Source organism: Hyperolius riggenbachi, chromosome 1 (assembly GCF_040937935.1).
Source record: "Hyperolius riggenbachi isolate aHypRig1 chromosome 1, aHypRig1.pri, whole genome shotgun sequence".
In the NCBI taxonomy this organism is placed as follows: domain Eukaryota; kingdom Metazoa; phylum Chordata; class Amphibia; order Anura; family Hyperoliidae; genus Hyperolius; species Hyperolius riggenbachi.
The window spans coordinates 106042708-106057667 of NC_090646.1; positions in this window are offsets into that span (position 1 = coordinate 106042708).

A 14960-nucleotide genomic window follows, 5' to 3' on the forward strand; every position below is an offset into this window, starting at 1 on the left:
GTGCAGCGTAGAATTCCAGCGCGTAGGGACATCACACAGCAAGCGATAGTGGGGGAGATTGAAGCGCTCCTGCATCTTGGCGAGTGCCCCCGAAGCAGTACTGGAATTTCTACAATGTTTGGCCACTCGACGCACCTTCAACAGAAGATCGTCCACGCCTGGGTATGTCCTCAGGAACCGCTGAACTACTAGGTTCATCACGTGTGCCAGGCAAGGGATGTGTGTCAGCTTAGCCAACCTTAAAGCGCGAATGAGATTACTCCCATTATCACACACAACCATGCCCGGTTTCAGGTCCAGCGGTGCCAGCCACAAATCCGTCTGTTCCTTTATTCCCCTCCAAATTTCCTCCCCTGTGTGCTGCTTATCCCCAAGGCAGATTAGCTTCAGCAACGCTTGCTGACGCATGCCAACAGCTGTGCTGCACTGCTTCCACGATCCTACTGCTGCTGGGTTAGCGTTTCCGGATGAGGTACAGCTTTGAGATGCGTTGGAGGAGAAGGAGTCAGAGAGGTAGGTGCTGCTGTTGTTATCCAGTGGGAGGGACGGCGGTGCAGCTGTTTGTGGCATGGGCAACACCCGTGCCGTAGCAGGTGAGGAATCGCTGCCAGGCTCCACAAGGTTCACCCAGTGCGCGGTAAGGGAGATGTATCGACCCTGGCCGAACGCACTCGTCCAGGTGTCAGTGGTGAGGTGAACCTTGCAGGCAACGGCATTCTTCAAGCTTCGGGTTATTTTGCTGACCACGTGCTCATGCAACTCAGGCACTGCAGAGCGCGCAAAGTGGTAGCGGCTGGGAACCACGTAACGTGGGATGGCCACTGACATCATGCCCTTGAAGCTGTTTGTCTCCACCACTCGATATGGCAGCATTTCGCAGGCCAGAAGCTTGGCTATGCTGGCTGTTACTGCCACGGCCCGGGGGTCATTTGCTGGCAATTTCCTCTTGCGCTCAAACATCTCCGACACAGACAACTGAACCGTAGCGCTGCACATGGAAGGGCTGTTGGTTGTTGTGTTTGATGAACACTGGGAGACCTCAAGAGCACTACTCCGGAAAGTGACAGTGTCAGCGTCGTCTGATGTTTGTGAATGTTGTGAACCACGCAATGGCTGGGCTACTGCTGCTGCTGAGGCGGGTCTGGTGGTGAGTCTGGTGAACCCAAGGGAGGCAGTGTTGTTGCTGGTACCCTGTCCTGACGCGTTTGCCCACAGAGTGGGATGTTTGGATAGCATGTGACGGCTGATGCTGGTGGTGGAGAGGTTGTTAATACTTTTCCCCCTGCTCAGGCGGGTCTTGCACACCTTGCAAATCGCCATGGTAACATCCTCAGTGCAGTCTTCAAAGAAAGCCCAGACTTTGGAGCACCTGCCTCCTTGCTGGCGATTTCTGTTTGCTCCTCTTTTGCCTCTCACTTGAACTTCCACGCTTGTGGTGCCTGAAATTGCGCGCCGCCTACCTTGTGGCACAAGGCGAACTCGTGCAGCAGTGGGTTCTTCAACAGACTCATCTGTGCTGCTGCTACGACGGCGATGTTCTCGTTCACAAACAAAATCTGGGTCTCTGTCCACATTGTCCATACCCTCCTCTTCCATCTCCTCAAACTCGTCATATGTCATTGTGGGCCGCCGCCATGGAGTAAAGCTCCCCACAACAACCTCTGCGCAGCACACTCCAACGTCGTCTTCCAGATCTTGTCGGCCGACCTCCTGCAATTGCAACCCCTCCTGCCCAAATTGCTCTGGGATTTGGGTTTCCGAGTCCTCCTCGGACTTGCCTTGTATTTCAGTGCGCGGTGCATTTCCCACAGTTAACGGTTGTGAATCCAGGCACAACATTTCTGGCTGTTCCTCCATTGACCTTTGAAAGGTGGAAGTTTGTTGGGCTGGGAATAGCTCCTGCGAATACCCCATTGTGTCCTGAGGTAATTCATCGGACTGGTTATCTGGCAGTTGTGTGCGTGGTGTCGCTGCCGGTTGTGTCAGCTTTGTGCCCACTGGCTCCTTGTAACTGGCTGAGGACTCGGACCTCGTGCGTGATGTGCTGGTGCTGCTTAACCCACTGCTGGACGCTTGAGAGGTCATCCAAGTAATTATCTGGTCCTGTTCTTTTGGATTTGTGAGGGTTGTTGTCCTGGACAACATGGGCGGTATTGAGTGGGTTTTCTTGGGTGCTCCCCTGTGGCCTGTACGTGAACCATCAGGGGAAACACCTCTTCCCTTGCCCCTCCCTCTTTCACCGGATTTCTTCCTCATTTCACTTATCCTTACAGTACACGCTGACTGGCAGCAGTACAGTGGCAGTACAGAAATGCTATACAGTACCACTATTCCCAGCAGCGACACAGAGCACAATGCTATACAGTGACGGGTGAGCGGTGTACCACTATTCCCAGCAGCGACACAGAGCACAATGCTATACAGTGGCGGGTGAGCGGTGTACTACTATTCCCAGCAGACACAGAACAGTAAACAGAATGCTATATAGTGTGGCTGAGCGAGCGGTGTACCACTATTTCCAGCAGACACAGAACAGTAAACAGAATGCTATATAGTGTGGCTGAGCGAGCGGTGTACCACTATTCCCAGCAGACACAGAACAGTAAACAGAATGCTATATAGTGTGGCTGAGCGAGCGGTGTACCACTATTCCCAGCAGACACAGAACAGTGAACAGAATGCTATATAATGTGGCTGAGCGAGGTACACAGAGTGGCAGTAAACAGAATGCTATATAGTGTGGCTGAGCGAGTGGTGTACCACTATTTCCAGCAGACACAGAACAGTAAACAGAATGCTATATAGTGTGGCTGAGCGAGCGGTGTACCACTATTCCCAGCAGACACAGAACAGTGAACAGAATGCTATATAATGTGGCTGAGCGAGGTACACAGAGTGGCAGTAAACAGAATGCTATATAGTGTGGCTGAGCGAGCGGTGTACTACTATTCCCAGCAGACACAGAACAGTAAACAGAATGCTATATAGTGTGGCTGAGCGAGCGGTGTACCACTATTCCCAGCAGACACAGAACAGTAAACAGAATGCTATATAGTGTGGCTGAGCGAGCGGTGCACCACTATTCCCAGCAGACACAGAACAGTAAACAGAATGCTATATAGTGTGGCTGAGCGAGCGGTGTACCACTATTCCCAGCAGACACAGAACAGTGAACAGAATGCTATATAATGTGGCTGAGCGAGGTACACAGAGTGGCAGTAAACAGAATGCTATATAGTGTGGCTGAGCGAGTGGTGTACCACTATTCCCAGCAGACACAGAACAGTAAACAGAATGCTATATAGTGTGGCTGAGCGAGCGGTGTACCACTATTCCCAGCAGACACAGAACAGTGAACAGAATGCTATATAATGTGGCTGAGCGAGGTACACAGAGTGGCAGTAAACAGAATGCTATATAGTGTGGCTGAGCGAGCGGTGTACTACTATTCCCAGCAGACACAGCACAGTAAACAGAATGCTATATAGTGTGGCTGAGCGAGCGGTGTACCACTATTCCCAGCAGACACAGAACAGTAAACAGAATGCTATATAGTGTGGCTGAGCGAGCGGTGTACCACTATTCCCAGCAGACACAGAACAGTGAACAGAATGCTATATAGTGTGGCTGAGCGAGCGGTGTACCACTATTCCCAGCAGACACAGAACAGTAAACAGAATGCTATATAGTGTGGCTGAGCGAGCGGTGTACCACTATTCCCAGCAGACACAGAACAGTGAACAGAATGCTATATAATGTGGCTGAGCGAGGTACACAGAGTGGCAGTAAACAGAATGCTATATAGTGTGGCTGAGCGAGTGGTGTACCACTATTCCCAGCAGACACAGAACAGTAAACAGAATGCTATATAGTGTGGCTGAGCGAGCGGTGTACCACTATTCCCAGCAGACACAGAACAGTGAACAGAATGCTATATAATGTGGCTGAGCGAGGTACACAGAGTGGCAGTAAACAGAATGCTATATAGTGTGGCTGAGCGAGCGGTGTACTACTATTCCCAGCAGACACAGAACAGTAAACAGAATGCTATATAGTGTGGCTGAGCGAGCGGTGTACCACTATTCCCAGCAGACACAGAACAGTAAACAGAATGCTATATAGTGTGGCTGAGCGAGCGGTGTACCACTATTCCCAGCAGACACAGAACAGTGAACAGAATGCTATATAGTGTGGCTGAGCGAGCGGTGTACCACTATTCCCAGCAGACACAGAACAGTAAACAGAATGCTATATAGTGTGGCTGAGCGAGCGGTGTACCACTATTCCCAGCAGACACAGAACAGTAAACAGAATGCTATATAGTGTGGCTGAGCGAGCGGTGTACCACTATTCCCAGCAGACACAGAACAGTAAACAGAATGCTATATAGTGTGGCTGAGCGAGCGGTGTACCACTATTCCCAGCAGACACAGAACAGTAAACAGAATGCTATATAGTGTGGCTGAGCGAGTGGTGTACCACTATTCCCAGCAGACACAGAACAGTAAACAGAATGCTATATAGTGTGGCTGAGCGAGCGGTGTACCATTATTCCCAGCAGACACAGAACAGTGAACAGAATGCTATATAATGTGGCTGAGCGAGGTACACAGAGTGGCAGTAAACAGAATGCTATATAGTGTGGCTGAGCGAGCGGTGTACTACTGTTCCCAGCAGCGACACAATGACAGGGGGGACCCTGGCTAGCGTGGCTGGAGCGCGAACTACCCTGCCTGCCTACCCAAAGCTAAACCCACAGACAAATGGCGGAGATATGACGTGGTTCGGGTATTTATTTACCCGAACCACGTGACAGTTCGGCCAATCAGAGCGCGTTCAGGTCCGAACCACGTGACCCGTTCGGCCAATCACAGCGCTAGCCGAACGTTCGGGGAACGTTCGGCCATGCGCTCTTAGTTCGGCCATGTGGCCGAACGGTTTGGCCGAGCACCGTCAGGTGTTCGGCCGAACTCGAACATCACCCGAACAGGGTGATGTTCTGCAGAACCCGAACAGTGGCGAACACTGTTCGCCCAACACTAGTTGAAGCCAGTGAAATGCGTTGCAGACTTTTTGAAGTTTTATGATTAAAGATTTTTTGTACTAATGAATACTGACTATTTGAGTCTTTTTTTGGGAGGTACTGTGGAGAAATAGATCATCATCATCAGCTCAACAGCCAACAGCACTAGAAGGGCCATAGAAACCCATTCTGACCAACCTTGTGGTGGTCACAGGAATGGGGTGAGTTCTTTCCCTCACGGGTGCCGGGTGATGGAGTACTATAGCATCAAGATCTGATAAGTGCTTATATCCACAAACTTTATTGACTGTCTAGGCCTGCCTGAGCCTGTTTACAGCACACGCAGGAACAGTGGCTTTTTGGAACTAAATCAGTAATTAAGACAACTTTAATTGTTATAGATTGCATATTGTTTTCTGGCTTTTTGATATATTATTTGGAGTCGAGGTTTTTTGGTTGCAGCGCTTTGTGAAAGAAATCAGAAAAAAATAATAACTGTCTCTGTCGTGAGTCAATCTAATCAGACAAACTGCACCATAGGCTCTTGGCTTTCTTTTACCCCAGTGAATCTTTGGAAACACCAGGAGAAATCCTTCTTTTGAAATTGCTTGGAATCAGCTAATCAGGCATCTTATAAACAGAGAAAACAAGTCACTGAGCACCTACACATGAAAAGGAAAATATGTTTGCCTAGACTTGAGCTTAGGCATAAGTGCATGGAACTGTGCCCATCTGTATGAACCATAACCAATATCCAGAATGCAAAATAATTTAATGTACTTTGCTTTGTTATTTTGTTTTCTCTTTAGTTTTTGAAAATCTGAAAAAAAACCTCTTCACATATTAAAATTGTTTTGACTAACTCACGCAGACTTTCTCTAAAAGCTTTTAAAAATTGTATGAATTCCAAGTGTTCTTCAGAATAAAACCTCGGTTTCCCCCTAATAATATGGAATGTAAAAGACAATGATTTTATTACTCGCTGGCAATGCAGAGCTTTTCATCATAAATGAAATGCAGGCCGAATGCATTTTGCATTAAATTACTAACACTGCATGCTGTGCTTAAGGTTAGGTAAAGCAATTTCACGTCAAATAAGATATTCTTGAAGGTATCATTTTACAATGAAATATTGGAATCTATTTATTTTGTTTCTGAATTTCAATTTGACATAGCATCTTAAATTGCCTGATATTTTAGCTTGTAACATTAAAGTGACCTAAGTGGGTAAAAAAAGGACACGTTACAGACCGGCTTGAAAGTTTGCAAACCCTTTAAAATTGCCTTTATTTTTATATCAATGTGATCTAAACATTGTCTGATTTTCAAACAAGTAAAAGTAGATGGAGAACAACTTGTAAAACAAATAGAAAAAATAATGTATTTGGTCATGTATTTAAAAAAACAAACAAACAAAAAAACAAACAAACAAAAAACAAAATACCATGCTTTGCATTATAATGCCTAGGTTATAATTAGATAAGAGTGAAAGGGCCCTAATGTAAAGCTCTATGCTACAAGGATACTTACTTAGTTACTGTTGAGTTACTGTCAGCGGCAGTAACTCAACCCTAAATCATTAGAGGTCTGAAACATTGCCCCCTCTATTGGCAAGGCAGCCACTGCCATTTTTGGCCGATGTGTTCCCAAGTTCTGCAGCCACTGAGCTTTGCTGTGTATTGGCAATTTGCGATTGATCTGTGCTAATTTAGGACTAATTGTACCTGCAATTGTTAGCTTTGTGAGTCAGTTAGAGAGTTAGGTTACTAATTGCTTTGTGATTCAGTTAGAGAGTTAACTGCACTTAGTTTACTGCACTAGTGAAGTGATAGTGTGTAGTCAGTAGTAGTTTAGAGACAGGGATTTCATACATTTAGCAGTAGTAGTAGTGGTAGTTGGAGTCCAGGGATAGGGAAGGCACTTATCTTGCGACTGACGTAGCTTAGTTAATAGTCTGTAAGGTGTGCTAATGCTTTAGACATTTAGTACTAGTTGTAGCAGTAGTAGTCACTAGTCAGTTTGTGTCACTCAGTATAGTTATTTCTGAGAAACTTGTTTGACTACTGCAGATAAATGCATTGTTTTATTGAGTAGGTTAGAGAGTTAGCTTAGTGTACTGGCTAACAAGGGCCTTGTACCAGTCTGAGCTGCCCAGACAAGAGTTGGCAGAATCCTTCAGTCAACGGCAGCGGCTAACCCACATGGTGGTTGACAACATAGGGTCCCCCAGTGAGCATGAGCACCGAGAACCCCATGGAGTACTGGGCTTCCAGTCTGGACACCTGAAGGGAGTTTTCCCAGTATGCCCTTGAAATTCTCACCTGCCCCCTTCCCAGTGCACTGTCTGAGAGAAGCATCAGTGCAGGCGGTAACGTTGAGAAGTGCTCTTGTCTGTCCACCAAGTCAATAAATAAGCTCACGTTTATGCAAATGAACAAGGCTTGCATCGAAGGCAATTTTCTGGCCCTAAACACAGGAATTGATATGGCTCTTGAGGACTGGAGTTTGACACCTGTGCAATACACATTTTCAGAATCACTTATGGTGCCCCCACCAGAGATGCTTGGAGATCACTGGAGCAGCCTCACTAAATCCTGCCCAACAAATTCCAGAGATTCTTGGTGAAATGATGTAGTAAAAAGGTACACAAAAATGTGTTTTTGTTTTCATTGACTTAAACAAGGCTTCCAGGAGGAGTTCAATAACAATATCCCTAGTAATATCTTTGAATAACATTTTCCTTTGCTTATAAGCTGATTGAAAGATTGCTGAAACAAACATTTCTGCTGCTAAAAAAACCCTTTTTTTCAGAATGAGTTAAAATGAAGTTTCAGGGAGTGTTTATGTAATGATTGTGGAATTATTTCCGTGGTTAGCGCACAGGACGTGCGCCGACACTACGGAAATCCTCCACAAGCGTGTAATCTGAGAGAACCCAGCAATGGTGCAATGCACCTGTAGAGGGAGATTCCCACCGGCAGATGGAGCTGTGGAGTGCAGACGAACACAGCCTCTGCACTGCCACAGACGCCGGATGGGAATTGTACGAGTTGAAGTAATGCAGGGCAAGATCGCCCTTAAAGAGAGAGAACACAGAGACAGAATGTATGTGTGTCCACCAATCTGGTTGCCACCCAGCAACGGAGAAAACACAACAACGGAAATGAAGTGGGAACGAAATCGCAAGTGTAGCGATTGCCAATAGTGACAAAAGACTGAACTAGACAGAGCACAAGTGTAAAGAAAGAGCACAGAGACAGAATGCCCACCAATCTAGTTGCCACCCAGCAACGGTGAACACACATCCGCAGAAACAAAGTACGAACGCAATCGCAAGACTGGCGATTGCCAACAGACACAAGACCGAGCAGGACAGAACACGAGAGTAGCAAAAGGCACAGCAAGCAAGAACAATCAGAACATTAAGGAAAATAACAACCGCTAGCGAAACGCGAACACCGCACTCATTCGCAACAGCAAACACGTTTACAACACGATCACTGCGCGTTAGGCGCCCAGTGATAAGCGTGTCACCCTAACTAACCAATGAAACACAAACACGAAATAGAGAATGCGAACGCTTGCTAAACGGTTACCTCAGCGAGCCTACAGCAAGTGTTCGTACCAGACAAGACAGACAGATGGAGCTACCAGTAGCAACCGCTGCTCTGGCTAGCACCCCTAAGGCAGAATACAGAAGTAACCACCGCTGCTACCGCTAGAGCGGATGCGATCCAAACAGACAAACAGATGGAGCAGCCAGTAGCAACCGCAGCTCTGGCCTACACTCCCAGACAGACAGAATGATTTCCTGTCGACCGCCGCTGGCGACAAGACAATCGAGACAGAGAGACAGAACAAGGCAATACAGAAAATACAACCTGACTGCACTAGAAGGGATGCCTAGTGCAGTCCCCAGGAATTACTCTAAGATAATCTTTAGCAAACAAGCAAGGCTGATTCTCCAGGAGAGTTTAGCAGGAACAAACCATCATGACCAGCAAGGGATTCTGGGAGAACATGGTATTTATACTGCAAGCCTTCAAAGGAGGCAGCTAGGCAATTTGCATGACAAGTGTATGCAAATTCCTCAACTTGCAAAGCCAAGACAGGTCTCTTTTCCAGAGACCTGCAGCATTCAGACCTAAAGAATGGACAAACAGCTGTCTGCCCGTGCAGACAGCTGAGCAGATCATTACAGTTTAGCAGCTTTTCTCATGGTGGACTCAGCTGTACTATTGTCTTTAAATATAAATCTATTATCCCTGAAGTCATTAATGAAATAAATCTGTCAATGTGGTTATTTCAAAATTCATTTAAATGGTTGAGTTAGACAGCTGCCTGAAAAAAGTCTTTACATATTTTTATTACAGATGTTATTCCTACTCAGCGTCCAATCCAATGTCTCTTTATGGAGTTCACCATTAATATGTCAATGAAGGGCAACACATTTAATGTCTCCCAGACACATTATATAATTATAGACACATAAAGACTGACATAGATATGTTTAATGAAAATGTATTGATTTATTGCCCACATTTGTTTTGACTGTAGTTCAACCGTAATTCTAAAAATTATATGGTATCAAGTTTGGTGTTCATTTTCGCTACATTCTAGCAAACACTGAGTGCGTTGGCATAACACAGCACTGAAACGGCTCGGGTTTTAGAAAAACTATTGTGGTGTGTTTTATGGGTGGTTAAGCTGTCATAAATGGATGGAGTCAGTAAAGAAAATAGGATAGCAGCTTTTGAGGTTCCGTAGCTGAATAAACAATCGACTGACAAAAGTAAAGATTGATTCTTCTTAAAGGGAAACTAAACTGAGAGGGATATGAAGGCTGATATACTTATTTCCTCTTATACAATGCAAACTGCCTGACTGCCCTGCTGATCCTCTGCCTCTAATACTTTTAGCCATAAACTATGAACAAACATGCAAATCAGGTGCTCTGACTGAAGTCTGACTAGATTAGATGCATGCTTGTTTCAGGTGTGTGATTCAGACACTTATGGTGCCAGAAAGTTCAACGGGATTGCTGGGCCACTGGTATTGTTTAACAAGAAATATAGCAGCCACCACATGCCTCTCAATTCAAGTAGGCATGCTCATTCAGTTTCACAGAATTACAATTTACGCATTTCGTAAATCGGAAAATGGACTTCTGCGAAAATGCTACATTAATGCAACTTGGTAATTTTAGCCCAATCACAGACCTGGGAAGCATTGGACCAGATCAGAGAATGCAGAGTCAACTTGGAAGTATTTGGCCAATTAGAGAATGCAAAAACTGACCAAAAGAACACTACTCAGAAACTGGAAACTGGAACTTGGAAGCATTTAACCAATCAGAGAAGGAACAAATTACAAAACAAACGCTACTTGGAGCTGCATCCCTTGCAGGGCCTATTATTATGCCCCTGCCCCCTTTGTACCTCATGCCCCATTGTACCTCTTGTGTCTCCATGTCCACCTCTGTCCCTCTTGTGTCCTCCTGTGTCCCCCATCTGTCCGCCTCTGTCCTCCTTGTGTCCTCCTCTATGCCCCTTTATATCACCCTGTGTCCTCCGTTTGTCCCCTTGTGTCCTCCTCTGCATAGGCACCGCACAGGGAGTCCGGGTTGGAGGTTCGTATTGGCAGGCGTTCATAAGTCAGGAACTTCCTGCATTTGGACTATAAGACGCAGTGACTTTTTTCTCCCACTTTTGGGGGAGAAAAAATGAGACTCATAGTCAAAAAATTACAGTATATAACATATTGCAGTCCTACACCAGCCATATTATAATTTAATGCTGAATGGAACACCTAACAGCTCCTTCGAAGTTTTATACTTGGGTGCTCAGTTAGCTCACCTAATTTACACTGCTATTGCCTGGAATATCGAGTTCCACAGCAGATAATGGGAAAGAGGTTTGTTTTATTTTATAAAATTATCGCAATAGACATAGCTATCCTAGAGAGAATTTTTCCCCCACCATAGTTTAGATTTGCTTTATAGCGGTTTATCAGCTTATGTAATTGTTTTCAGATAATGGAAAAGTATAAAAATGACTTTTTCAATTTACATTTTGATTTTCTTTTTGTTAAGCAGTTGAATGTATGCAGCAAGGAGATAAAAGCTTAGCTGTATTTTATGAACCTATTTTTATATTGTTACCTGCACTCTAGGAGTTACCCTTCATTTTCACCGCATGAGAAATTATGCATTTTAGAAATGACCTTCCAACCTGTATTATCAATTTATTGTTAGTGTGTTACTTTATAATAAGAGGGTTTTTTTTGTCGCTGACTCTTGAAAATCCGCTGTTAAATGCACAGTTGGGATTATTTATAAATATGTGGCATTTTGGTAACCCACGCATCACTTTCCCATAGAGTTCTCAAATTAATACATTCTTTGAAAAAAAATTATATCTGAGCTATAATATAAGTAATTTGCAAGTTGCCACTGCTAACCCCCTGCAAAAAAAATTGCTAGTTGCATGGCTGTTGTGTTGATCCTATTTTCAGTTCTATCTCAGCCTGGTTCATCAAGGCAGGTGCAAATTAAAGGGTCACTATAGCTAATCATTTTGTTTATAACCAAGAGAAAGAATGAATTACAGTGGTCTGCAAAAATATTCGTCTGACTTGAAGTTTTCCACATTTTGTCATATTACTGCCACAAACATGAATCAATTGTATTGGAATTCCACGTGAAAGACCAATACAAAGTGGTGTACATGTGAGAAGTGGGACAAAAATCATACATGATTCCAAACATTTATTACAAATAAATAACTGCAAAGTAGGGTGTGCGTAATTATTCAGCCCCCTGAGTCAATACTTAGTAGCACCACCTTTTTCTGCAATTACAGCTGCCAGTCTTTTAGGGTATGTCTCTACCAACTTTGCAAATCTACAGACTGTAATCCTTGCCCATTCTTCTTTGCAAAACAGCTCCAGCTCAGTCAAATTAGATGGACAGCGTTTGTGAACAGCAGTTTTCAGATCTTTCCACAGATTCTCGATTGGATTTAGATCTGGACTTTGACTGTGTCATTCTAACACATGGATATGTTTTGTTTTAAACCATTCCATTGTTCCATTGTTGCCCTGGCTTTATGTTTAGAGTCGTTGTCCTGCTGGAAGTTGAACCTTCGCCCCAGTCTCAAGTCTTTTGCAGACTCCAAGAGGTTTTCTTCCATGATTGCCCTGTATTTGGCTCCATACATCTTCTCATCAACTCTGACCAGCTTCCCTGTCCCTGCTGAAGAGAAGCACTCCCAGAGCATGATGCTGCCACCACCATATTTGACAGTGGGGATGGTGTGTTCAGAGTGATGTGCAGTGTTCATTTTTCGCCACACATAGCATTTTGAATTTTGGCCAAAAAGTTCTATTTTGGTCTCATCTGACTATAGCACCTTCTTCCACATGTTTGCTGTGTCCCCCACATGGCTTGTAGCAAACTGCAAAGGGACTTCTTAGAGTCACCATGGGCCTCTGGACTGCATTTCTGATTAGCGCTCTCCTTGTTCGGCCTGTGAGTTTAGGTGGACGGCCTTGTCTTGGTAGGTTTACAGTTGTGCCATACTCCTTCCATTTCTGAATGATCGCTTGAACAGTGCTCCGTGGGATGTTCAATGCTTTGGAAATCTTTTTGTAGCTTAAGCCTGCTTTAAATTTCTCAATAACTTTATCCCTGACCTGTCTCGTGTGTTCTTTGGACTTCATGGTGTTGTTGCTCCCAATATTCTCTTAGACAACCTCTGAGGCCGTCACAGAGCAGCTGTATTTATACTGACATTAGATTACACACAGGTGCACTCTATTTAGTCATTAGCACTCATCAGGCAATGTTTATGGGCAACTGACTGCACTCAGACCAAAGGGGGCTGAATAATTACGCACTCCCCATTTTGCAGTTATTTATTTGTAAAAAAAAATGTTTGGAATCCTGTATGATTTTCGTTCCACTTCTCACATGTACACCACTTTGTATTGGTCTTTCACGTGGAATTCCAATAAAATTGATTCATGTTTGTGGCAGTAATATGACAAAATGTGGAAAAATTCAAGGGGGCCGAATACATTTGCAAACCACTGTAGTTATGAATGGGAAATACAATAGTAATAAAAAAATTAATAGAAACATCACAATAGTTAGCTAACCACTGGGCATCCCGCTGCTTATAATGTTTCTACTCGCTGCTTAGTAGCACAGTGTGTGAGGCACCTGTCACTCATGTAGAAGACAAGGGACACCGAGAGCCCAATATAGTGTAGTATGTATTGGTAGATGGGGTAATTAGTAGAGCTAGTATTGTTATACTCACAAATGTGGGTTACCAATAAGGCAACCACTGTGAAGGAAGGTGGGAAGATTAGACTTGTTCCCACTAAGGATTAAGAAGTCACTCTCTGTAGATTGGAAGAAGAAGAAGAGTGGGGTAAAACACCCCTCCACCTGTGATGGAGCTAATTTTGTCCAGGTCCATACTAACCTCCTCTGGGAAGAGTTGCTTAATATGGACCTGGACAAATTCAACTGTATTCTCATTTTTATTGCCTGATGAAGTGGGGTCATGCCTGCGAAACGTGCGGCAAAACTTTTGTGGAGTATATGAATACATTTTCTTTCTTTGTTTACACTTCACTACGTTTACCTTGTGTCCTTGGGAGTAGGTATGTCCACCTCTGCCTCTCCTAGTTTTAAGAATTGTAATTACTTTTATTCTGCTGGCGCCTCTGTTCTCCACCTCTGTCACTCATGTAGGCATTGGGGTGGACAGTTCTGTTTAAAATATCTTTTCAGCTCTCTGCAATTGAAAAAGTGCAAACAAGTTAGCGGAAAAGTGCTGTCAAAATGATCCTGAGTATTTTCTTCCTTGCTGGTAGCTTAAAGGGCATTTTATTAATAAAAGGTGCAAATATCACCTAGAAGAAAACTTAGGAGAAAACATGAATTGGATCAGGCCCAATATAGATTATTGCTACCTTTTAAAAAATGTGAGTGCCCCTTGCTATGTTACAGGAAACTGTGTGTGAGCGCTATGCCATGTTAAAAGTGACACGTTGTTGGCAAGTTACTGTAAACTTTACATGACCAGTGGCTTGGTAAAAATAACTGAGCAATTATTGTCATATCAAAGGAGATGCTAAAAAACAACTGCAATTCTATAAATAGAAGAGTATCTGAGTTCATACAAACGTGGTCTGCCTTTGCCTGGAATTCCAACCAAAGTTAATTACTTGTTAATATTTTGATAGTATGAATGATAAATAGCACATTAGTAGTGTAGAAATTTCTCATAATTGTATTTTCAGTTTATAGCTTTATTTTCAAGATTGCATCAGACAGTAACAGCTGCAGTTTAGAATCCACGCTCTGCCTTTTCAGCTAAAAAAGATACAGAAGTGAACCGTTGAACTTTTACTGAAGTAAAACCTAATTATCTCCCTGATAGATATCAGTCTTTTAACTTTCGTTTACTTTTTTTTTTAACCAGATTGAATTTGACAAGCTATTCGTCAAGCTCTTTTGCATAGATAACAACTCTTGCTCTGCTGGAAAACAGAAAGGTATAATTTCTTAGTAGGGCTAGTACATAGTATATGTGTTTAAGTTCATCTCATCATGTCACTTCTGGTATGCTTTAACCTAAGACTGCGTAACGCCGATGGGCGTGAACGCGGTGGCTCCCCCAGTACCGCATAATGGCAATCGGCGTAATGTCCTGGGGGCGTGTTTTGCAGGAGATTGCGCATGCCGATGCGCGCACATCTCCGCTGGATGACAAAGCTTGACTCCGCCGTCAGTCTCATTGTGGCGTTCGCCGCCAGGAGACTGTTAGATGCTGAAACCGCTGTATATTTACTTCATACAGAGCTCCGATCTAAGGCAGCGCTGTACTGGGGACAGCCATGAGACACGGCTGTCCCCCTGGTATGC